The sequence below is a fragment of the Ambystoma mexicanum genome, chromosome 1p, assembly GCF_040938575.1.
Source record: "Ambystoma mexicanum isolate Mex_15411 chromosome 1p, UKY_AmexF1_1, whole genome shotgun sequence".
Taxonomy (NCBI): domain Eukaryota; kingdom Metazoa; phylum Chordata; class Amphibia; order Caudata; family Ambystomatidae; genus Ambystoma; species Ambystoma mexicanum.
In genome coordinates, this window is record NC_090921.1 from 711,122,939 (window position 1) to 711,149,528 (window position 26,590).

The 26,590-nt window shown below is 42.8% G+C and overlaps 1 long non-coding RNA gene across 1 annotated transcript in view; it reads right to left on the reverse strand.

Annotated features, from left to right (window-relative positions):
• Positions 1 to 18,827: 18,827 nt before the first annotated feature.
• LOC138579905 (uncharacterized) overlaps positions 18,828 to 26,590 on the reverse strand; it is a 79,597-nt gene continuing 71,834 nt past the window's right edge. Inside the window, exon 2 of the long non-coding RNA XR_011304156.1 lies at positions 18,828 to 25,298. This is a non-coding gene — a long non-coding RNA (uncharacterized lncRNA). The remainder of the gene's footprint in view (positions 25,299 to 26,590) is intronic.

The following is a 26,590-nucleotide window of genomic DNA, read 5'->3' on the forward strand; positions in this document are numbered from 1 at the left end:
CCCATTGAGCCCTATGGGGCAAAAATGGGAATGGGGAAGGGCCCATGGTGAATGGGGAATTACCGCCCCGCCAACCTTGGAATGGGGCGGTAATTCCGCCATTCACCATGGCGGACCCCGGCATGGACCATGGTGCTAATAGCACCATGGTTTAGCGCCGGGGTCGTAATGTGGCCCAATATCTTACATATATTGGGTCTCATATCTTACATATATTGGGTCTCATATCTTACATATATTGGGTCTCATTACAAGTTGGGTAGTGCAGTGCATTTTTGGCAGTCGTTCAGTTTCTGCCACTTTTTTGGGTGGTAACAGAATTACCACCAATTTTTCCACACTTCTGAATTCTGAAATTGAAAGGGAACGAGAGGGTTTACCTCAAGCATATAACTCGACTTTACCTCCAATAATCAACAGATTCACTGCATCAGAATTACCGCTCATGTTTACTCCAACAAAATATCCAGGGATTCTGATGGCTCCAAAGAGATTAACACTGCCTTACCGCCACTTGTAATCCTGTGGTAAATCCGTGGGACTTATTAACAAGAAAAGGCAAAGTGTCAAAGCAGAGTACCAGACAACACAAAAATAATACAACACAAATGTATTTGTTTCGAAAATTTAAAACAAACACACATAATTATATATTTCACATCACACACACACACACACATATATATATATATATATACAAATACACAGGCGTTATGCACACCACATAACAAAAATGACAATAAGAAACAGATCTAAAAATCTAGTGTCCAAACGCATTACAGAAATGAATACAATGTCATACAATTCCACAAGACAGTAGTGTCATAACACAGATGCTATAAAGGAGATACTATGCTTTCCAGTTGGTAATTATAGATTCCACGACCTCCATATTACTAGCATCAGCTATATGTTTAGGCATTATAGTAATATTAATTGTAATAAAAGTTGCACCTGTAACATTTACATCTAGTAAGATAGAGGTTGTGGAATCTATATAATTACCAACTGGAAAGCGTAGTATCTCCTTTATAGCATGTGTGTTCCGCCACTCCTGTCTTATGGATCTGTATTCCATTGTATTCATTTCTGTAATGAGTTTGAACACTTCTGATTTGTAGATGTTTCTTAGCAATTTTTGTTATGTGGTGTGCATAACGTATATGTGTGATGTGAAGTATATCATTATGTGTGTTTAATTTCAATTTTCAAAACGAATACATTTGTTTTGTATAATTTTTGTGCTGTCTGCCGCTCTGGTTTCACACTTTGCCTTTTCTTGTTTATGTACTAACATTACCCAACATGTAGGAAGTGTCTTTTATGCCTTCATGTTTGGGGTCTACCCGATTAATTGAAATGTAAATCCGTGGGAACAAGTGGTGGTAACGATAAATGTGCTTGGCAGTAATGCCAATGGAATTAATAAGGCCCATTGTTTTACACTTCAGTGCCATGGAGGGTCGGGGGCTGGGGGTTGAGTATTAGGAGGGAGGTGAATTTTGAAAATGCTCTTGAAGGCCTGTACAGTGGGTGTGTTCCTGATATCAGGGGTAGGGAGATCCAGTGGTGGGGACCAAAACGGAACCGACAGATTGAGTAGGGTTTGGGGATCACAGGGTGGGGGCTGTGCAATAAAGGTAGATGTAGTTATCCAGGTCGGGGCTGCCCATAAAAGGATATGAATATAAGGAAGTATTTGAAGAGGGAAGGCCAGGGGCCGATATGACAGACAGGGATGTAATTTCACCAAAATTCCAGAGGTAGCGGAAGTGACATCATACGACCCTTGACCTCTGATGACATCACAGGAAGTGATGTCATTTTACGCCACCCGCGAAGTGACGTCACGGGAAGCGATGAAACACAACCTTTCACCTCTTGACAAAACAGGAAGTGGCACCATATAGCATTGTTCCTAAGTACACTACGAAAAATATGGTTACGATATCACTGTAATGTGATATAATTTTCATACAAGAATGGATCACCATATGTATCATTAATATAAGTGTGTATAGGCCCATATTACCAAATTACTGTGAATGCAAGCAGACATCAAAGGACAAATGATAATGATGTTTTATTATATAGCACTTATGTTTAAGTGCTTTATATAGAACAGATACATACAATATCACCCAACCTGTGCTGGTACTCATTTATCAACCTTAGAAGGATGAAAGGCTGAGTTGGCCTTGCCGGGTTTCGAACCTGCAGATCACACACACATTGCAGCAGTGAGCGCTCAACCCACTGGCGCTATCTTACCGGCTATAGCTATTTTACCAGCTATAGTAAAATGAGCAATTACATATCTGAATGATTTCAAAGTCAGAAAGTAAATTCCACTCTAGTGGATACCATTAAACTGGTAACTAAGTTTTAACAGTAGGCCAATTCATCTGCAGGTCTGGTGCAAAGTTGGCCACATGTGAAGCCTGCGTGGATCTACTTTTCAGGCTTCAGAGGTTGGTAAAATACATACCATTGGGAGGGTTCATAACAGTGTATTAAAGAACTTAGACAAGCACAGGGAAAGCAGCACACTCACAAGGCATCCCATACTCTGGGCACTTGTTACCTCACACATGCAAACAAACATCCTGAATAGCATGCCATGGAGCTAGGAAAGATACACATTACAACAAAGCATTAATTGTGGCACAATGAAATTAAGGACCACTTTATGTGCTATGGTCAAACATTTCTTCACAGTACACAAGCTTTTAGGCACAAGGATTTTGGCAAGTGACCGAGGACACCGATGTGGAATGTCTTGTGATGATCATAACTGAGACAACGGCAGAAAAAAACTGCCGTAACTGCAACCTGCAAAAAGAGAAATGCATAGTCCGAAATGAATGCTTATTTTACTCTAAATGTTTTTTGGACGTTTTTGTCTGCATTGTGAATTTGAAGTGTTTAAGAATAGACTAAATCAGTGCATCACCCCCTGAAGTGTGCCTGAAATAGACCTTTAATGAGTCTAGCAATTATTGTATAGAATTCCAGAAAGACAAATTATTTGTTATTCCTATTCTTTCATTTCTAGGGTCACTGTTGAAAGTGTTACACTTGTGGAGCCCCCTGTTTTTTTTTTAAGAGGCCTGAACAAGAAAGCTAGCCACTCCAGAAACAAAGAGCCACATGGCGCTGGCCACAGCCCAGCAGCTTCCATTTATAAACAACGTTTTTTTTTTTAGGGGTAGCAAGGGAGACCATAGGGGTTGCAAGGGAGGCCTCAGGAAGAAGAGTGTGGGAGCTTGTAAAGCATGAATGCTGCAAAGTTAATTTTGTTGATTGGGGCATAAGAGTAGAGACGAAGGAACAGGAGGAAGCTACGACAGTTGAACGAGTTGAACGAGTGCAGGAGTTGAAAGCAATACTTGAGTAGAGTGGTAGATGAGATAGAGGTGATTCTTGTGTTCACACAGTAGGTTGATCCTGGCTGCCATAGAGTAGATGTTATGAAATGTAAAAGCTTCAGTTTGCTATCAAAGAGGTCCCCAACACCTTGGCAAATGCGGTGAGGATGTTAGAGGGACAGGATGGCAGAGAGCTAGACAACTTTGGTCTTTGATGATGAGCATTAGGCATCAAATGGAAACCAGTGGCAATGAAACAGTTAGCTACAGAGGAGGAAAGCTCTGTGGTGAAGGATGGGAAGGAGAAGACGATTTGGGTGTCAGTGAATAAATGATAGGAAAAGCCAAAGGAAGAGATTAGTTTACCAAGAAAGGAGATGATGGGTGGATGTGGCAGTTATTTATGTGACGGAGAAGCACTGGTTGGATAGGTAAGGGGTGGTCAAGGGCAGAGAATTGCAGGCTAATGTTAGGGTAGGTAGGATAGCAGAGACATCGACAGTTTCAACGACAGCAGGTAAATGAAGAAAGATGAGAACGAAGGAAAGATTGGAGTGCTGAAGAATAGTGTCGAGGTTTGTAAACATGAACCTGAACTGGAGGAGGTTGCACAGTCCGTTATTGTCCTTGTAGATAGTAATATGGGGAAACACTACACACTCCATAATTTTTATAGTAGTATGGCAGGAAGGAAATAGGGCAATAGCTGGCAGGATTATTGGGGTCACCACAGTTTATGTTTAGGATGGGTAGGACAGTAGCTATTTTGTACCAAGCAGGGAAGGCCACAGAGACAAAAGAGAGGTTGAAAAGAGGGGTGAGGGGAGATCTGAGAAGTAGTTCAAGGTACTTGATTGTATGGTAAATGGGTCGCAATGAGCACAGGATGGGCTAGCAGCCTAGAGGATGGGTGCCAGATCCTTGAAGGTAGTCGGACAGAAGGATAGTGCTGGAAGAGTGAGGATAGGGGACAGTGGGGGTAAGGAGGTTAGGGAAAGGCATAGAAGGGATTTCACAGTATCTCTACATTTGGAGATTTATGGTAAGTAAGGGTCAAGGTCAGAGATTGAGAGAGGGCAAAGGAGAGAGTATGGCCTTGAGGGTAGCTGAGAGTCTGTGGGTCATGGGAGCAAAGAGTGGAGATGAGGTTAGAATAGTAACAGCACTTTGCTTAGTCCAGGGCAGAGCAAGAAGGGAATCCTTGTATGATGAGAGCAGGAGAACTGTTACTACACCAGCATTGCAAATGGAGTTCTATGACTATCCTCAACTGGCAGATCACAAAGGTGACCCAGGACTAGAATGTGGCCAAGAGGGGGTGAAAGAAAAAGGATAGTGGTGTTCAAAGAGGGAGAGAGGAGTGTGGAGTTACAATCCATGATTGCTTCCTCAACAGTGATGTTGTGAGTGGACTGCGAGCAAGGAGGAGACGAAAACGATATTGACAAAGTTGCCAGAATTGTGCAAGGATTGGTCATAAAGAGGGTGACCAGACAGTGGTCTGGCAGCATGAAGTCAAGTTCAATCCAGTGGACATTGGTAATGCTAGGAAGATTGAAAACACCCATGAGGATTTTAGGGACTTCATTGGGGCGACAAGTGTGAGGTCAAGGTCTGGGAAGAAAGATCACCAAGCATATGAAAGATGGGAATAGTAGTCAAAGGGAGTTGGGATGAGGACTTGAACAGTAGTGTGCTCAAAGGAAGGGAGTACATTCGCAGGATAAGATTGGAAGGTGGGCAAGCCTGTTTGTCATGAGACCCTCCCGCACCTCTGCCTGCGAGCCGGGGAGCATGAGAGAAAGTGGTGGAGTCAGTGTGGAGACCTGCAAGTGTGGCAGTACTTTGGGTGGCGATTCCTGCGCCAGCTACTGACAATGAGCCCTGCCAGGGGTTTACATGTGCTCTAGAATACACATGTTATGTTCTGTTTGCTAACAGAGACCTGGGGGTGGTAGGAGTCAAAGTAGACATTGAGGAAAGAGGTTTTGTGGCAAATTGATTGAGCATGCCATAGTCCAAGGTGTTTGTCTTCCAAAAGGTTGTGATGCTGGGTATTACTTCCTCACTAGTAGGTTAAGCCTGGACAACACTGTGATGAAGAGCATACACCTTTCCCCTCGTCCTGTGACACTCAAGTTCTCCACTCTTCCTTATCTCATCAGCTGAACATTGCACTCTGGAATGCTCAGTCTGTATGCACAAGCCCTCCTTTATTACTGAATGGTTTCACTCCAGCTCCCTTTCCCTAGATGCCTTGCTATCAGTGAAACCTGGATTTCTCCATCTGACACTGCCACGCTGGCAGCCCTAGACAACTCCAGACTATCCTTTAGTCACTCTCCTCGACTAACTGGCAGAGGTGAAGGCTTTGGACACCGACTTTCCTCCTGCCTCAATGCCTTAAAAATCTCCAATGCCACATCCTCGCCTACCTCTTTTGAATTCACCATCTCTACTATTGCTCTGCCTTACTCGGCTCACATCATCTCCATCCATCGCCCTCCTGGTCCCACTGGCCCATACTTTGATGATCTTGGGCAACTCCTTGATTCTCTTTATACTAAACATCACCTCATTCAGGTAAGTGATTTTAACCTTCCCTCTCCAACCACTTCTTAGAAATCTGAACTTCTATGTTTCCTTAGGGACCACGCTCTCCACTCTATCCATAACCTACCTACCCACACAGGGGGTAACTTTGGATCTCTTATTCATTGGCACCTCTCTCTCAGCCAGTAATACTACTGACACAACATCCATATCTGATCACTCAATTGTGTCCACTATCTCCTTTGCACCCTCATACCTTTTCTCACCACTGGCTTCACCTATTACTAAAGGAAAATGTAAACCTTCTCCAATGTCTCCCTTTCTCTCTGACCTACAGCTCTCACTCTCCTCCGTCACACTTGATGCCTCTTCCAGCAACCCTGCCTTCTCCAGCTTCCAATCCCAACTATAGGACTCATTCTCCTCTCACTTCCCACAGCATGCATTTACCCCTAAGTCTCAGCATCCTCAGCCATGGTTCACCCCATTCATACGCTCTCTATGCACAGACATGAGAGGCTGCTGCGCAAACGGAGGCATACCCATTCACATGAGGACCTGCTACTCTACCTCTCAAGGTGCTACCTCTACTGATGAAACTGCTCACATGAATGTGACCAACTGCAACGCCTCTGCTAAGCACTGCGACCTATCCTCCATCCTAATTCTCCTCTGTCAATCACTCTGATCTCCTTAATACTCTCTTTCTTCTTGGGATTAGCAATCGAGCCTTTGCCTGGATTGAATCCTACCTTACACCTCACAAATTATCGGTGTCCTGGAGCAACAACACCTCTCAACTTACTCCTCTAACTGTTGGTGTTCCACAATGTTCTGGCTTGGGTCTGCTTTTCTCTACACTCTATACTCGACACCTCTGCTCGTATGGCACTAATATCCTCCTTTGTGTTCTCATACAAACACTCTGCAGACTGTCCCCAAACCTCTCCCCTCTTTTCCTGAACTCTCCTTTGATCGCTATATAACATTTCTAACTGTCTCTCTGCCATTAAATATTAGATAGCTTTGCACTCTCTGATGTTAAACTCTCAAGTCCACTCTTAATAGAGCGAAAAGGGAATTCTACCTAACCCTCATTGACTCTCACTCCAACCATCCTCGCCTGCTACAGGGCACCCTAGACTCACTCCTCATTCCTCCTCAGTCTATGTCTATCAACTTCACTCTCACAGCTAATGACCTAGCTGAATACATTTCCAAACTTTTCCCCAAAATTAGAGACTCTCTCCTGACCTTCCTCACACTCCCTCCTCCTACACTTCGCCTACTCTACCAACATCATCTGCCTCTATCTCCCACTTTAGTCACACTAATATTAATACACACAAGGTGCTATCTCTACTATTCATCTAGGGGTGAAGGCTAATCCCTCTTGTGCACCATCAGACCCTCTTGCCTATTAGCTAGTCAAGCCTATTGGCCCTTTAGTGGCCCCTGAACTCTTCAACCTATCCTTCAACTCTGCTTGCTTTCCCTCTGTTTTCAAAACAGTCACAGTCATTGCTCTCCTAAAAAAGCAACGACTGACCCAAACCTACCATCTAACATTCACCCTGTGTCTCTCCTTCCACACTAAAGGGTTGTGTTCAATCATCTTACCAATCTTCTAAACATCCACAACCTTTGAGACCCCCTACAAGCAGGTTTCCACTCCTGTCAAGCCCCGGAAACTGCTCACATCAATGTGTCCAAATCCATTGTCTCTGCTAAGCACTCCGATCGATCCTCCATCTTAATTCTCCTTGACCTGTCTGCTGCTTTCCTTAATACTCTGTTTCTTCTTGAGATTCACAATCAAGCCCTTGCCTGGATTGAATCCTACCTTGCACCTGGCCAATTCTCTGTCTCCTGGAGCAACAATACCCCTGAACTCACTACACTAACTGTTGGTGTCCCACAAGGCTCTGTTTTAGGTCTGCTCCTCTTTACACTCTACATCTCTGTTCTTGTAGCACTAATCCCCTCCTTTGGGTTCTCGTACCAACGCTTTGGGGACGACACCCAAATCTTCTCTTTTCCTGAACTCTCCTCTGATCTCTATATAAACATTTCCAACTGTCTCTCTGCCATTAAATATTGGATGGCTGTTTACTCTCTGATGTTAAACTCTACCAAAACAGAGGTGCTCTTTTTCACTGCCAATAGCTCTCTCTCATTTCTTCCTCTGCCTATCCAGTTCCCACCTGTCAATCTCCCCTACTCTTCTTCAACTAGAAACCTCGGGTCATCTATGACCCTTCTTACACCTTCTCTACTTTCATCTCCAAAACTGCAACAGCAGCTTGCATCAATCGCCTAACTATTATAAAAAATCAACACTGCCAAGCATCCCTTAACCACTCTTGTCTTTTCTAAACTGGAGTACTGTGCCAGCATCCTCTATGGTCTCCACAACTACACTTTCTCAACAAGATCATTAACTTCGCTACCAGGACTCTCTTTGTACGCCCTCACTTCTTTCTTTATTTTAATTTGTTCAGCTCACAAGGAACTTTTCAAATCATCACAGACATTTATCAATGTAGAAGTACATATTAAAAGGGATTAACAAATACATTATGTCCAGCATTAATATTAAAATATTCCATAACTCAGATAAAAACATCCAATATATACTTTTTCATATTTCATTACATCATAGATTAGACAAATGTACACAAAGTGTGTTAATTTCATTTTCGTCTGCTGATGTCAATATTTATTCTACTATAACCCATATTCGATAGAAGGTCATATGTAGCGATGTCAAGCTTCAGTTTAAACAGTAGAGCCATCTTCACTCTTTCTGGTCTCATAATTGCTGACAAACTTTTCTAAGTTAGTCATATATATCGACCCCCGTTTTTACAGCCAGATATTACATGACAAGATGTTTCCAATATATGAGAGTGTTACAGATTCTGCAGGATCTATTTGCCTTATCGAGCTTCTCTAACAGAGAATACGGGTAGCAAATTGGTGCGCAATCTGAATATTAGGTTCCTCATGTTCGGATCGAGACATTGCATTAAATATTTTTGTGGAGATAAATATAGATAAGATATTCGTCCCAAGTTAAACTATGACGCCAGACTTTCTAAATGGGTCAAATTTACATTCCAGACCCATAATAATAGCTTTTTGTTAACCGATCTCTTGGGGATATGGAAATGTCCTTCCTCATCATCCATGCATTTGTCCGGGGCCCAATTATTAGTTCAAAAATTGCTGTGTTCACCTGGGCAAAGGTATCCTCTTATTTTAACCTCTCTGTCATGATAGTCCTTTAAGAATATGAGTATTGGATATAAAGGAGAGTAGCAGATTTTAAGGTATAATTTGCCTCGTCATTTCAGTGCCATAGCCTTGAGCTAGGTCCGGCCCATCGCCACTATTATAATTGCCATGGGAACATACTGAGGCAAATGTAAAATACCTCTCCAGTAGCGGCCCTCAACATTTAGCCAGTCATTGTTGGGTAATGTAAGGGCCTCTAGTCCATACAATATGGCAGGACAGACGCACTGTATGTAGAGCTTCCTAATGCCTGCCCAACTGTAACCCGCCGATTGTCTGGCAAATCTTGAAAACAATGCACTTAGCTGTGTCGCCTTTTTCCTTTTAACAGCAACAGCCTCATGAGGTAACCCTTTATGATCTAATTCCAATCCCAGGTAGGTATAGTTCAACACATAATCAATTCACCAGTGATGTACCATAAAGGTAAGTTTACAGACCTTAAGGGATGAGTATAACATAGCTTTTGACTTGGAATAGTTAATTTCTAAAACATTTTCTTTAACATGGCTCCCCAGCTTTTTAAGGATATTCCGCATTCCAGAGTAGCTATGGCTAAAGGCCACCAAATCATCAGCGTATCTAAGAGAGGCAAGCTAGGTAGTTACCAAACTATGGGGCAATGTGGAACAGATTTTAGCCATTAAAGCAGACCAGCGATACATACATTAAATAGAGTAAGGGCCAATAGACAACCCTGTTTTACGTCCCGAGTGGTGGCGATCCAATCTGTGCAATACCCCCTACCATCAAGTTTAATTTGGACTTGTATCCTGATGCAATAATCTAATAATATGGAGTAAATAGGATGGGCAACCCAATGTTTCCAACTTTTGCCACAGCTTGGAAAGGTTGACTGTCATAGGCAGTGCAGAAGTCTATGTAAGCATACTATTCTATAGAATTTTTATATAGTGCCAACACGCCCGAAAGGCCTTAGGGCACTCACGAGACGGACTACAAAAAACAAATATGTGAAATATGAGGAGATGAGATATAGAACTCAGTCGGGTCCTTCATTGAATAGATAGGTATTTAGGCCTTTTTTAAAGTTTGCGATGTAAGAAATGGATATGAGCAAACTAGGTAGTGAATCCCATGTCTTGGGAGCCCAGCAATTAAAACATGCACCACCCTTCACTTCAGCCCTCCTAGCTAGGACATCCATCAATTGAAAATTGTGGATTGTTTAGCAGCCCCTCCGAAACCCAGTCTGGCAATCATTTAAATGATGGGCCTCCTGAGCCGACTGCTGGAGAGCATGAAGGACTATTGAGGTAAAAATCTTCCCAGACACATCTAACATAGAGAGTAAATGATAGATTGTGTGGACAGACCCTTTTTGCAGACCTGTATTAACAGCGCTCTGCACCATGAATAAGGGATGGCACATGTCTGGCACACCGCAGTAAAAAGACCTAAAAAATGATGCTCCACAAACTAGGATCTTTTTTTTAATACAATGTTAGCCAGGACGGTCCTGGAGAATTTGGTCTTTTTAGGTTTTTAATGGCCAGCGAAATGTCCTCTTTGTCCCACTTCAGGGACCACTCTTCATTTGTGGTAGATATCCCAACACCAAAGTCAGCCTCGGCTGTATCCATTTTACGAATATGCTCAAGCCAGCAAGCAGAGCTAATCGGATTAATCAATTGAACCGCTTTTTGATTTTTAGCTCTACGAAGCACTTGCCATATCGCACAAGTGGAGCCCTTTCTCAGAACACAAAACACCTTTAGCCACTTTGAGTTCCTTATGGAGAGATGCCACCATCAGACCTAGTTTCTATTTTTTATTTTATCTTTTTAATGACCAATCTTAAAGTAATCATATTAGATTCCCTATTAACGGCTTTCCGTATTTCTCTGAATTGTCTTCTTTTAGCATCGCTGACTATCCTATCAAATGCTTTCCCTTTATCATTTGTTGTTACAATTTGATAGAGAGTCAGGGCAACAGCAAATTTGGCAGATAGTGAATAGAACCAATTTTCAATATCATCAACTGAGAGATATAACATTTTCGTTGGGGCATCAATCCACAAGGAACTCCAATATCTAGCGAGTTTAGAAAAATTTGCCTCAGACCAAAATACCCGGTTTCGTGTACTATTAGTATCTAAGTCACCGATTTTAGCCTGTGGCTATAAAACAGCCAGAAGGGAAAAAGATAGGGGCACTCAGGCATAGTCGCTCCAACCAAAGGTGCTCACATTTCGTGATAATATTTCATCTAATAGAGATTCGGAAGCAAACCAATAGTCCAAAGTGGCTTTGATCTTCCCACTGGACCAGGTATCTTTCCCTGGAATATCGCCAGTGTTCTTCCATTTAGAAGTATCAGATCCCAGTCTCTACAGAAGCCCAGCCAGCAGTTACCTTGTGTGTTTGAGCATGAATTTGTAAATACACTTCTAGCCATCACATTTGTTTAAAAAGAAATGCTCATATTATCAATAGACCCGGCATTAAAGGTTCCCCCCACTGGGACCCCATCACTAGGATTAATCACATGCCAATTAGTGAGGATCTCAGTCAAAGTATCAAAAATGAAATCTGTATGGATCACACTAGTGGGGGGTGTCATAAATGTTGATAAGTAGCATATGCTTGATTAGAAAAGATTTAATCTCCGCTTCTGCCACAACAAAATAATTTTTTGGACCAACTTGCTTCTCTCGTCATTCATTCTTGATACCAATCACCAGACCCACATAGGGCCTTCCTGTTAAGCCTTGTTTACAAGAGACTGGAATATTGGTTGTCAATCGACATGCAGAGCAGCCGTTGTCCAAGTTTCTTGCAGCATGAATATTATTGGCTATAATCTCTGCTAGCGAGTCATTTTTTCCCAAGCAATGTCCATGGTCACGTGTATTCCAAGTCATTAGTTTAAAAGTTCAGACATTCGGTGCAGATTTGGAAGGAAGGCAACCTAAGAGCCATTCCCAGCCTCGCAGGTTTTCCCAAGTAACCGTCCCCAAGACCGGCTTCACCTGGGAAATTCTGGAGGGCCGGTGGGGCCAAGAGCTGATTTAACAGAGCACCCACAACAGGGCCTAGGAATATTGTCATAAGGCCTATCCAATTCAAAGCCTAACAGCTTAATAGCAGCGCATTGAGAACGAATAAGCATACCAATACCCTCCCTATCATAGTGCATGCCTGACATAGCATATTCTCCCCCAGGTAATAGGGGCTCCACAAAGGAGATATCCTCCGATGTGAGGACCCTAAGGGGTAGAATTTGATGGATTAGCTGTAAAAAGTCTAAACGGTTGATCCATTTTCATTTCTTTGTAGATTTACATGCAATAACCAGTTGTTTGCGCTGAAGTTCTAATTTGTTGTTTGGAGCTCTTACGGATGAAGGGTTTAGTGAGATTCGAGAGCTCTTTCATTGTATGGATAAGTTTACAGATTCAACAGATGAAGAGTCTTCCTGTATTGGCGTTGGTGGCAAAGTCACTTTTAATAACTTTTTGTCCTGTTTACATTGTGAAATTGTATACTTTCTGTCCCATGGCAAGACTCTTGCTCGGCATCTTTAATCAGCCAGCCCCATATTACAAGATATTAGAGAGGCAGGCAAAGGCACCTGTACTGGTTGCAATGGCCGACTTGCTGTTGGCTCAAGCACCTTCTCCAGATGTGCTAGAGCCTCTTCCTGGCCGTGTCTCATGTATTCGTTCAAACAGTTTTAATAAGATTCCGGGTACAAGTTTGGAGAAGCCGATAGTTGATCATTAGAGCAAAGCCTGATGGGTGCCAGGACTTCCTCAAGGGGCAGATGGTGAACCATTGCTGTATTGCTCGACACAGTATCCCTACGTGCCGCCGGATTTTGAGGCGAATAGCAAAGTTCCAGCAAGGAATTGTTATCTATTAGCATCAATAAATCCTTGCTTACAGCAGATTTCTCTGCTTCCATTATGGCTGTTACCACCTCATCCTCATGTTCCTGCCGTGGCCTGTGAATCTGGGCAACCGTTTGTTCAGTAGGAAAGAATTAAGCGATTCTTCCGTGTTTGCTTACGCGGGTAGCGAAATGTACCGCCAAACCCTCTTCGGGAGCAGGCTGGGAAACATTATGTGTGGCAATAATGTCCTTCGTTCGTTTTGCCAACTTACTATACGGTTTGTTTTTCCGTAAGTTATATACTTTGGCTTTTTTTATGGAGTCTGCTTTCCCAGGTATTTTAACCAAGCCTGTTAAACAGATCTGCTTTACCAGTTAGTCTTGAGTACAGGGTGATGCCAGGTCAAATATAAGTAATACAAGAGGAACAAAGAATATTTGCTTACTTGTCAACAGCAAAGCATTAAAATGGCAGGGAACAGCATTTACGTAATCAAATACCACATAACACAAAATACACTGCATGCGCTACTTGCCGGGTATGTGTTATTAAGGTATGTGCTGGCTCTGCCTCTCAATGTGCGCCTCCACTGGTCAACAAAATGTCAGAAGAACAAAACACACTGCCGCACACCGCCCTCACTTCACACCTACTTCCTCATACCGTCGCCAGGCTGAATGGCTGATGATACAAAACGGGGACAAATTTTCAATTCTTCTCCTGATTCACAAATCTATCCACAGTAAGGCACCACTGTATCTATCCTCCTCTATCCAACAAGCCTTCTCGTAAAATGCGCTTTTGCTCCTCGACTACCCTTGTGGCTCCTTGCCCTGCCTGTGCTTCCTCTCGCTTCTGCTCCTTCTCTCTCTTCTGGCTCCACTGGCATGGAATTCTCTCCTCCCAGAAATCCGAGAAACAGTCCACATGGATTTGTTTGAAACCAAATTAAAATTCTACCTCCTCACCTCAGAGTTACCCTAATAACCTACCTCTCATCTGCCTGCTAGCTAACATTTTCCCTCACCTCTAACCTGCCTCTGCCACTCACTCCCTCTACCCCCACTCTAGAACTTCACCCATCATGGCCACATCCCAAGCACAGATGGCCATATCGCCTACCTGCACTTAAAAATGTCCAATGTTCATTGTCCTTAATCTACTTATGTCTTGTCCCTGGTGATTGTTCCTTTTACGCCCTTCCATAACCTGGTCAAAATGTCCCTCAAACTCACCCCATTGTAAGAAGCTCATTGCTTCCTGTCACATCTGATTTCTTATCTATTGCACGTTCTTTTGTGGTCAAAAAAGCATTGTTTCCAACTGTATTTAAATAAATAAATACATGCTGATGTTCAAACACAAAGCTAATTTGTTGGGTTGATCCTGTTTAGGCTATTGTAACAGAATATAACCGTGCCCCTCCCCCAACAATGACAGAAACAAATAAACAGATTCTCATATCCTTTCAGAAGTCCTCATACTAGCAACCAATTCAGCAGAGGGTGTCCTCTAAGACATTGTACTTGATGTTCCTGAGCCTGATCCCCAAAATACCTATGGAAAGAGGCACTACCCAACAAATCACCTTGAAAGCACTGCAAATACAAAAGTTCACCCACAGAATTCAACCAAACACTCTTTGTGGGAGAGCTTCGGGTACACAGAAAACAATTAACATTGTGGACACAATGCTGATGGTACAATAGGACCTCTTCAGGTTGATAAAGGAACTTACAAACACACTGCCCTTAAAAGTCCCTATAAACTAAAATACCTAATCAAGAAGAGGGCATCGGTGAATGCTAAGAAAGATTCTTTGCTAAGCTTAAATAATTGTCCTTGCAATATCATGTATCCCCCAATCGCCTGCATTACCTCCACTCAATTGTTGGTACAATGAAGCAGCTTGGATGGAGTTCCTCAAAATGAATCAAAGGGGTCTCCTGCAGAGTAAGGAAGCCTCTAACACAGAGAGCTCAGTGGATCCCTAGGTTTAAGATTAAGATGGAAGCTTTGTTGCACTGCATTAGGGTTTGACATAAAGTGCAGATGTCCTTCCAAAGGAACAGGTCTACAAGAGGCCACTCACTTGCGGTCAAAAGCTGTTTCTTCCCCATAAATCCCCCTTTCACTGGGTGCAGGACTTAAACTGTGAAAAGCATTAATTTGGTAAATCATGGGTTTTGAGGAACTTGGATAAACTGGGGCACATGTTGCTTCAGTCCTAGCTGCGTTTTGCAGCTGTGGTATCAACTATGTCCTCTGGGATGCAGAGGGAATGGGTGTCTAGGCATGCATGCTGCGAAGCAGTGGGCAGGGGAGGGTGAGGAATACATGGGTAAAAGGAAGAGTTGACCATGGAGCTACAGGACATTTGAGTTAATCGTCCCTTTTAGGAATGTTGTAACAAATGAATTACAGTGTGTGATGTTTGGAACAAGCCAAAACCATTTGACTCTCCAGCAACAGCTACTCCAGTCTCTGAATATGTAGCCATGGGAGAAGGAGGAGAAAGGAAATGAGGGGGATAGGTTAGGGTCTGGCCTAGACATGTTTATGGATAGCCTCTTACTCTAATACACCCTGGTAAATCCCCACAGTGGGCTTCAGCCTTCATAAGCCTCATCAAAAGCCAGCCCTCAAAAGGGAGGAATAGCCAAAATATACCAGGTACAACCATGAACATGGCAGTTCCATTCTTAAAAGTCATATCACATTTGCAGCTTCAAATGGCCAGTTACAGCCAACAGGAAGCTGGTAAAGCTTTGAATGGAATAGTATATCCTTGTATGCCAGAGCCCAGATACAGGCATCCTTTCTGAGATGTGGCCTCTCATCCAAAACGGCATGCATTATATTCTACATACAGTATCATATAGCCAGATATTAACATCTAATGCCATGTGAAACCTCACAGACTCAGGTACTGCCTAGATATGGCCAGATGAAGCATCATATACCAGGCTCAACCTCATTAGTCTAGGTACCACCGTCTATGCATAACATGCCATGCATTCAGAGAACCAGATAAGACCTTGAAGTGGGAGTATTTTACAGTATGATTTTGTATGTTGGGAGTAAAAGACCAATTCCCATTCCCAATTGAGGTATTTTTACGTTTGTAATCCATACTTCTTTGCACACAATAATTCATGGAAATCAAAAGATCATTTTTGACCTTACAGACAATCTTCCGATCAGGTCGTACTATCAGACCTCCTTCCTGTGACACTGCTCTGATCCAAAGATAATGGTGCAGCAGTGAGTGGCAGCAAGGGTCAGGAATTTTGTGTTTGGAGTAATTATATTCCGTGTTTTTTGGGTGGGTTTGACTGACTTTAGGGAATTAAAGTGGCAATTTACCACTTATACATGGGGCGGTGGTAAACTCAGTAGGAAAAGCAATAGGTGGAGGAGAGGGAGATTGTGGAGAAGGAGGCGAGCAGTCCCTCAGTTAGACAGAACTCAAAAGGTTTAAGCGGGCCAGGTCAGAACTAGGCCGGACCAGAAGATGGGAGGCGGAACGAGATCCAGGCAAGATGGCAAGAGGAGGAATAGTCAGGGCTCCCGAGCATGCAGTCCCTGGGTTTGGTGGAAGGGGGGTAGGGGGAGCCTAGCCATAGGGTTGAGTGGAGGACAGCAGTTGGCAGAAACAGCCCCTAGTATCATCTCGCCCCAGCAAAAAAGCTACATCTATAACAACAGGTGGACAAGGAAACAACACGACTGACCCAGAGACCTTTGTGGAATCAGGAATGGCATCAGAGTTCGGGGACCCCGGAAAAACCCACAATGGAATATGATAAGACTTTCAAGGGTTAAGGAATCCAGGCAAACTGTCAACAGCATTGGGATAGCGAGACAGTATCATGCCTAGTGGGAGAGTCTTGGTTTGATTTCTTCAGTGTTCGGTTGTTTCATAATTATGTTTTCATGACACACTGCACAGAGTAAATAGGCAGTGGTGGATGAGTAGCTGTAAAGTGAGTAGACTTTAGCCCTTTGTATGTGGCCTACTCGTATGGAAAAAAGCAAAACTACAAATTGGATTTGTATTATTATTATTATTATTATTATTATTATATTTATTGAGCGCAGACCTACGGAATGCTTTACAACGGTATACAACATTACAGATACCCAACAGAGCACTTTACAGAGGTATACAACAGTACAGATGCATAACAGATCGCTTTTCAGATGTAACAACAACAAAAATATACAGCAGGGGTTAGGGTACAGAGGGGGACAAAGGATGGGGATCAGCTGTACAGGGTGGCAGTGAGGAGAGGGGCCGACAGCGTCTAGGGAGTCAGGTGGTGCAGGGGTGACGTGATGCCCTAGTAGTTGAGGATAAGAGACTCTTTGAAGAGGGGACTCTTGAGTTATTTTCTGAATTGTAGGAGCGTGGGAGGTGGCTGATGCTAACTGGGAGGAGGTTCCATAGTTTTGGGGTGTAGGCAGAGAAGGCTTGTTTTCTGGTCCCTTCCTTTTTGCAACAGCAGATTTCCAAGTCTGCCTGTGTCCTTGCTTCTGGTGTTGCGCTGTCCACCAGAGATGTTGAGTTTCTCCGCGAGGTAGCTGGGCGACTGTCTTACAGATAATGCAGCAAGACTTGAAGGCGATTTGTGCATGCAGTGGGAGCCAGTGAAGGGCAATAAGGGCTGGGGGGATTTGGTCGTATCTGCATAGATCCTTGATGAGACATGCAGCAGCGTGTAGGACACTTCTCAAGGGCACAAGGGAGGACGATGGGAGGACTTCGAGAGGGATTTATTTTATTGGGTAAGGTATGTTTACAAAACTGATTTTTAGGAAGATCATAAATTAACTAAATAATTCAAGGGCTCCCTGCCCAGATGGGATGATGAATGTAGTGTTACAAAGTGACCCCAGTTTTGGGCAGAAGGTTTATACATTTTTATTAAAATGAATGAGCTACAAAGTACATGAAATAAATCAGTGATTATACCGATTTATAAAAAAGGAAACTGTGAAACCCGAATTGGCGTTGTAGGGTATTTCTGGGAGAATTTTCACAAATCTGTTATTAGAAGAATTGAACATCTGGATAAGGACATTTGACATAATTCCAATGTACCAGACCATCTTTCCCAAGTGTAAACATATTATTGTGACTGGTCTCATTTTAAACCTCTCAAAAGGAATGGCCTAAAAATCTACTGGTCCCCCAATGATAAGCAGGATGCATTGATTTTACATCAGCATTTGATTAGGTGAGTGCTGTTGGGTAAGTTACATTAATGGGAGTAGATTATGGATTATTGAAACTTTAAATGCTATTTTATACAGATCCTGTCGTTCAAGTAAGATTAAGATTACATCACTGGGAATCTTACTAAAAACGTTCAAACATTTAGAGGAGCTAAAAACAGAGGTGTATTTTCCCCCTCGTTTTCAATCTATATATTTCTGATATAGGGTAAGCTTTAGCTCAAGTAAATAATTTCAAAAACATTCTCAAAGTGAATTGGCTGGCATATGCAATTATATTGTTGTATTTGATTCCACAGAAATAGGTCTTCACTGATGTTTATCAGCAGTCAAAACATAGTTCAAAGATAATTTTTTATCTCTAAACATACATTAAACCAAGCTAATGAGGGGTTCTAAACAGAATTGCAAGAAAAACAAATATATTTGGCAATTAAATTCTACCGTAATTAAAGAGTTAACTGGAATACATTATTTAGGTTTCCTGATCAATAATACTAATAGAGAGCATATCAAATTGGATAATGATCCTTTATTTCTGAAGTTGATGGCATTAGATGTACGTAACATTGGCTTCTCCCTTAAACCTCTGATTCATGTCTATAAACACAAGCTAGGTACAGTAACACTTTATAGAGTAGAGACTTGATAGAGTAGAGATGAGTCAATCTAAAGTTCTCTTGATTAGATGAATTAGAGGGCACAATATGGAAACGATTTTTGAAAGACTATTCGGGGTGCCAATTTAATTAATTACAGCAGAACTAGGTCTTTTGTCTGCATATACCATGACCTTGATACGAATACTAACATTTTATTCGAAAATACATTTTGTAAATGATCATTCTTTGACATTGTAAAACAAGCCCTAATAAAAAGCGAAAATCGAGTTCTAATCAGATATCACGAAGCCATTGAAGTGATAATGAAATCTTGGTCTAACAGTGGTCTTCATATGAAAGTCTTGCAGTTGTGGTTTTCAAAGGATATCCCAGTACACACATTTATAGAAATGCCCTTCGTATCAAGCATATTGAATACTTTATCCTAAACTACAAATCACTCCAAGGTGTGTAATGATATCACCGGATACACATTTCTGTTATGGGTACATGTGTTTTAGATTTTATCTATTAGACACGTATGTAAATAATGGATGTTCAAAAAGGTGTACATCGATCATTTAGATGTTTTTGGTTTGTAAGTTGAATTTTATAGAAACGTTAAAACATTTAATAGAATATAGTGCTACTGAACAAATTAAATTGCAATGATTTGCAAAATGTGTGCACGGGGAACTTAATATACATACAGAGTTTGTTTAAGAGTGTAATGTTTTAGGTACCCACATTTCATTGAATATTGCACTGGTTGAGTTTTGTAGATTTCGAACTATTTATTGTGCACATTGAAATAATTGATTAATTAAACATGATTTTTATTAACTTGATAATTGGGTTGTTCTTTGCAACCAAGAATGCAAATAAATAAATAATAAAAAAAACAACGATAATTTCCACAATGCTAACAACAGTTGACTGAAAAGCCAGGGATTGATGGGGGTGGCAACCATGACATGGGCACATTAACCATACTTAAAGCTTTGCTGTGATACAATCTCATCTCTGTAGCTCTTAGTCTCTCCATGTGAAGTGTGGCACATCCCCTCAGTCCTGGCCTGAAGCCCATGTCAGCCTGCACATTTGCTATGTGTAGCCCTGCATTTATGACGTGAAAATTATACTTATTGAGTTAAAGAGCAAAATTGCATAAGCTAAAAAAACGAGGCCTGTAAGAATATTTCAAATCTGACATTGGAAAACAAGGGAGCACTGTTTCTGCATATGCTCATACATTATTGTAAATGAACATGTAATGTCACAAGACATAATTAGTACACAGTTTGTCAACATTACCAGCTTAACTGCCCTTTACAATGTTCCTATTCAGTATTTATCTTGCATACAGACTACATGTATGCGGCTAAACAACCCAAGTTTCCCCACATTCTCAGTTGGAAAGTCACACAATAATTACAGTTGGTTGGGATTACAGTCTGCTCCACGTCCTCTGTCGGGGAGGTGAAGACCAGAGAGCTCTTGTCCCCAACCATTTCAGGGCTGTATTTGGGGTGAAGCTGCTGTGTGGAGCAAGTCCTTACCTGCTCCCTGGACAGGGGAACCAGAATCCTGCTTACTGTATGCAGCAGTTTCCTGCAGGCCCTGTCTGGTGACCTTCCTGGCATGGAAGTGCAGAACAGGGACTTGCTATGCCCCTGGAGATCTGTGACGGAGCCTACCAGCAACCCAGAAGTCAAGGAAGAGCTCTGGGCCCCAATTCCCACATCAAAGCTAGTCCGACCAGGACATTGCCAGCCTGTCCCAAGCTTCATTGTGCCATGGGCTATTGCTGCTTGTGAACCCCATTGTGTGCTGGACACAGTCGCCCAGCTCACCAACAGGACGCAGAATCACTACCTCACAAAGCACCTTAAAGCTTGGCTTGACACTGTTGAGCCGCAAAATACAAGACTAAAGGGTATTTGCAAGTGCCCTATCCTACTGGCCGGTCTTTGACGACCCTAGTGACCTGTAAGGCCCAACTAATTTCCTATTTTAAAGGCATATTCTCCATTTAGACTTTGCTGCTAAACAGATTGCCTGTCTACCAATGTCTTCTAGACTCAGAGTGGCCTTTCACTACAAAAGTCTGCATTCTCGGTTTTCTCTCCAACATGGGTGGGGTCTTAGTGTTTATCAGTTGAGTGCATTTCTAGTTTAATTAAAAGGTCCTATTTTTATAGAACTTTGATCGGACGTCCTATTAATTTGGACGTATTGATCTAATGCTGTATGGGGTGCTACCATTACCAGATCATTAGAGTATAGCAGATGTTTGCTGAGGGACAAAGGAGCTCTTAATGGCAGGCACAGAACAAATCCTTTCACCATACCTGACCCCCCCCCCCCCGCTCATCCTGTCTGCTCTGGTACTGGCCTGGTGAGGCACTTGGGAGGGTGTGATGCGAGTTTAAGCACATCATAGGAGGGTGGGAGAGGTGCATAGTGCCATGGGAATGAACCACCAATAGAAACGTATTGTCACAAATGGCAGATGGGGCAAATTAAGGAATATAAGGGAGCCCACACATTTCACTTGCCTGTCATAGCTAATGTAAGCACATTGAGACCATGCAAATGACAGTGGTATGAATCGCAATTACACACACTACCAAACATATAACCATCACACTTCTGTTACCTCGGCTTCCAATTAACAACATTGGGAAACTTCAGAACCGTGGCCAGAAATGCTGCACACAAGAAAACGAGTGATTACATGCGTGTGTTTGCATAGGTTATTGGAAAACAAAGAATAATTCACCATTTTGTTGTCTTTTTACATAAAAGTCATGTAGTCATTTTTGTTGAAGAGCAAGAGGCATAGTGCGTAACAGAGAAGGAGGGGTGCCATTTGACATCAGACAGCCTGTACCTGTAGATTCGCGGCTGTGACAGACTTTTCCGATGACCATGGTGAATACATTATGCACACCGGCTATCAGTCTTTACAGGTATTGTCTCCCAGACATCCATTTTCCAAGTTTACATTTCTTCCAAAATCCAACAGTAGCAAGAAAATACCATATTATCTTGTGTTAACATTATATGTGGCAAACATGTTCTCATTTCGATTCAAAACAAAGACGGGATGCCTCTTCCAAGATCACCTCAGTTATTACTCTGCTAATCGACAAATGCGTCAAAATTAGCCAAAAGCCTTGACGAAATGTAGAAGAAAGCACAAGTCATGCATTTCATTATTAAACCTGTTCCGCACAAGGACTGAGGTGTAGAACTCTCTCATGCTTAATCTTAACTTTATCTATCTCCCACTGCCGGGAAGAGGAAAATGATGGTCAGAGTTTTCTTCCAAGTCACTCTGTATTTCCTAAAACATGGGGAAGTCTCATCTAACAGCCTTGTTTGCCGACTGCTGAGCAACGCCAAGATTCCATGATGTAGACTAGACAGCTGACGACACCTTTGCACTTTGGAAGAGACTGACCAGATCTGGGCTTACCGAACCAATTGTTCCCCTTATTGTTCCGCCATGCCATAACTCTTTCTTCTCCCAGAAACGACCAACATGATCCTAGAGGTGGACTCCATGAGGTTTCCAGTTCCACTCGGGTTTGGCTTCCAGTATTGTAGCACAGACCAATGCCCCAGTCCTGGGCGCGATAGACGTATTTGGAAACAGTGTGGCAATCATGTTGTTGGATGCTGAACCCCTTCTGACTCCGGCCGGGACGAGTGCAATGCCATTCTAAAAGAGACATGCAGATTACAGCTCTCCCAACCTTAGAATGAAAGGAAGTGACTTGAGGGTTATAGCTGAGGCTGCCAACTGGGATGAGATTGAATAGGCTTTTGTGCAATAAAGGTTACCAGATGGACAATCGGAGCAGTTGAACCTTGACTGAAGATGAGCCCAGCAGATCAGGAGGCCGGGACGAGTGCAATATTGGTAGGTTATAGAACAACACTGCACTGCATCCCGTTCCTTCCGATCAACCAGAAATGTCATGGAATTTTGTGACACAGCTTCTCATGAATTCTAATCCAAAGAACACAAGGGCGAGCCAAGAATATCGCTTTAATTTAGAGGTGCTAAAGTGGCCTAGACACATGCCTGAACCTCCTACTGTTTAACAGCTGCGGGCTAGTTCTTGGGCTGTGCTAGGACAGATGTGAAGCCGTAACTTTACCTGGAGCTACACTTCCCTAGAGTTCACCTTACCTGGAACTCACTTTAGCTGTAATTTACTTTAGATAGAGCTTGCCATAGGTAGAGAGCACCTTACCTGGAACTCGCCTTACCCGAAGATCACCTTAACTAGGTTCTGGATGGTACTATATCAGGAGTTTCCTTACTTGAAGCTCATTTCACCTTTCTTGGGACTCACCTTACCTGCAGAAAACTTTATCTTGTGCTCATATTAACTGTAGTCCCCTTTGCACATCTCCTGTTCATAGATGATCATTACTGTAAAGCCTCCCGCAATGTATAGATTCTCTAAATCTCAATGTTTTAGTTATTTATTTCAATTATTATGTTTTTTATTTATTTTTTGCAACACGTTGACAAACTAATGTAAAAGTTCAATTTTATAGTTGGGCAAACATCTGTGCGTCCCACTCACTGGTATAGTACATCCAACAATTTTCTAATTCTCACTGTGACATGCCTTAAAAAGTATTTTTTTCATCCGGGAAACTCCTCATATCTCATTAGGTTTACCACCATGTTTTCTTTTATTCCCTGACATTTTTAACCATTCCTTTACTTTTCTTCCTTTAAAAATATATCATATTGGCATTCTGAAAATCAACAGTTTTGAAAACAATATTCTGAGCTTTCCATTTGCAACATTGAGATTTCAAAATGGCGATATTAAATTTGACATGAATCTCCTGTGAGTGGAGCCACCTCTGACCTGAAAGTCATATTCCCTATACCAGTGTCCTACCTCATCAGCAGTGCACGTTTCCTAATAGTCACATTACCTACCACATACCTTACCTGGCTGTAACTCACCTTACTAGGAATGCTCCTTACTGGAGGCCCCGTTTTGCTGGAGTTCTCCTTCCCTAGAATACACTTACCAAGTATCACCTTAAATGTAACTTAATCTAGAGTTCACCTTGCATAAAAAATACGTATCCAGAGTCCACCTTACCCAAAGTCACCTTACCTGGATTGGTATTGATCTGGGATTCACCTTGCCCAAGGATCTGCTTATTTAACTTACCCCACCCAGTGCTAACCTTACTCGAAGGTTACTGCATTCAAAGTAATCCGCACCTTTAGCTGCGGCCACCTTCTGTACCTAGAACCCACCCTATCTAGGATTTCCCTTCTTGTAGGTTAGTTTATCTGGAGCTCACATTAACTAAAGTACTGCTCGCCTGGAGCTCACCCTGCATGGAGCCCACCGTGCCGTACTTCTCGTTACCCACAGCTCAACTTACCTGGAGCAATTTTTGTCTAAAGATCCCTTTCCCCAAATTTCACCTTGCCTTTGGGGTAACCATTCCTAGAGTTCACCCATATCTAGAGCTATTTGCCCCTCAGTCACCTGTCAGCTTGAGGGTCTTCACACTGGAGGCAAGGCTGCCTGGAGTTTGTAGAGTAAGCTTGGTCCTTGGGTATCCTCAATAGTAGAATTATGTAAGGCTCAAAGAAATAGGTGTGTCTGCTACCAACAAATGCGCTATCGCAAAGCTATACCAGGCTTTGTCTTGGGTGGAGGTAAAGCTACAAGGAGGACAACACACCTCACACTGTCCCATCTCTTACGTGGACCTTACCCACAATTCATACACGCTCTCCAACATCTATTTTGCGGCTGGTTAACACCTTCCCTTCTACTTCTCCGAATACACTTCACCTGGTTATCCTATCAGCTCTCTTATACTTTGCATAAAAGTCTATTGGAGCTACACCATGTTAGTCACTATCCTTTGATAGTGACGGCAGGTAAGAGCCCACAGGGACATCCAGTCCGCACATGTCCCTGCAGGTGAGTACCGTAAATGCATGCAGTCTTGCCATTCGCTAGAACTAAGGAAACCAAAAGCCACCCAATCTGTCCATTTGGGGCACATGAGCCCCCCGGGAACCCATCCAGCCTACCCATTTCATGCAGATAAGGAAAGCCCGAGTCCATCCAGTCTGCCAATTACCTTGATGATGCAACGCCATCGACTCTGCCAAGTCTTCGGATTCTTCTTCACTCTCCCACTGTGTCTGTACCAGTCTTTTTCACAAGCTGTTGTGTCCTCACTATTTCTGCTTGAAGATACCCACAGGCACTTACCACCCATCGAATGAAGAACGACCTCATGCAGAAATACTTACATATGTGTTTTGCCTGGAGCACGCTGACCAGAGGATGAGGGCACTGTATTTTAGGGTACCTGAAAAAGAAAAAGAAACACAAAAGATCACGAAGGGGATAGCTGGCACAACGTTGCTCAAATGTCCATTTAATTGTATTTAGTTTTTCACAAGACATTGGAACTGCCGTCTAAAATTTCACAAACACCCTCAGGGCATCAGTACTTTCATCTCTGTGCAGCAGGTTGTACGTTGCAAGTGGCCTTTAGCCGAGCTAGTGCGGCGGAAAACCATGGCAGATGGGGCAGTATGAAAGCAGGAAGATAACTCAGCAAGCTGGTGCCTCGGAAAACCCAAACAAGGCTGAGGAAGCATCAGTCACAATATCATGTTAAAACGTGAATTGCTTAGCTACTTCTCCGCCCATCTTCCTGTACAAGGCCGTTATGGCAAGTGACTTGCCTCTGCCCGATCCTACCAGCCATTGCGGAAAGCCCCATAACTCCCTTGTAACTTAAGTTGGTCGCCCTTTTGTAACTTAAGTCGGTGGGCCTAGATCCAGAACCCCATCAGGCACTGAAGAGTGGTAAGAAGGCTCCACCATGCCAGAGAGTTGTTGGCTTCTACTAGAGAGTTTCCATTTGGAGGTGCGCTTTGCCGCTTCCAAAAGCGACCATTGTGCAGGGCTGGCCTTTATATGCTAGCCCATCAGTCTACGGCCTGCTCTGGCCTTTCTTCGTCCGAGATTACATCACATTTTTGGCATGGCCCCCGGTAATAGGCCCATTCATGCATCGACAGCTAATGTCCCTCTTCAAATGGAGGCCTTTTGAGACGTGGCTTATTTCCGTATCCTGGGGCCAGCACACAAGAAAGCTCCTAACCTCAGGCTGCTCTGACTTGGTCTTGTTCACACCATTGTAAATCAGCTCATTGTGCAGTGCGACCAAACAAGCAACCCGCTTCCAAGGTGCCAGCTTTGGATTGTCAATGCGTGGACTCGTTTTCTACCCAGCTTGTTGAATTGGTTATGTGCCAATTGTATCCTCATTGGGCACCAAAAAGGGTGCAGGTTACAAGCTACAAAAAGTTGGAAGTCGACAAATGTTGGGAAGATCAACCGTAAGATTCAAACAGCTAGTCTACTTAGGTTGGGATTTGCATTATCGGGCCTGAAGGATAGCTCATAGGCAACACGTTTGTCGTGGAAGCAAGTCAACACAAAGCAACACAGGTTTGAACCCCAGTTGCATGTTCAGCGACTGGTTTCCCGTGTTAAGCATGAAATAAAAGATCTGTTTGCAAGAGTCCTTAACAGTACAAATGTAAACTTAATTCACACTGCCTCAATAAATCACAAGACCCCCTTTAA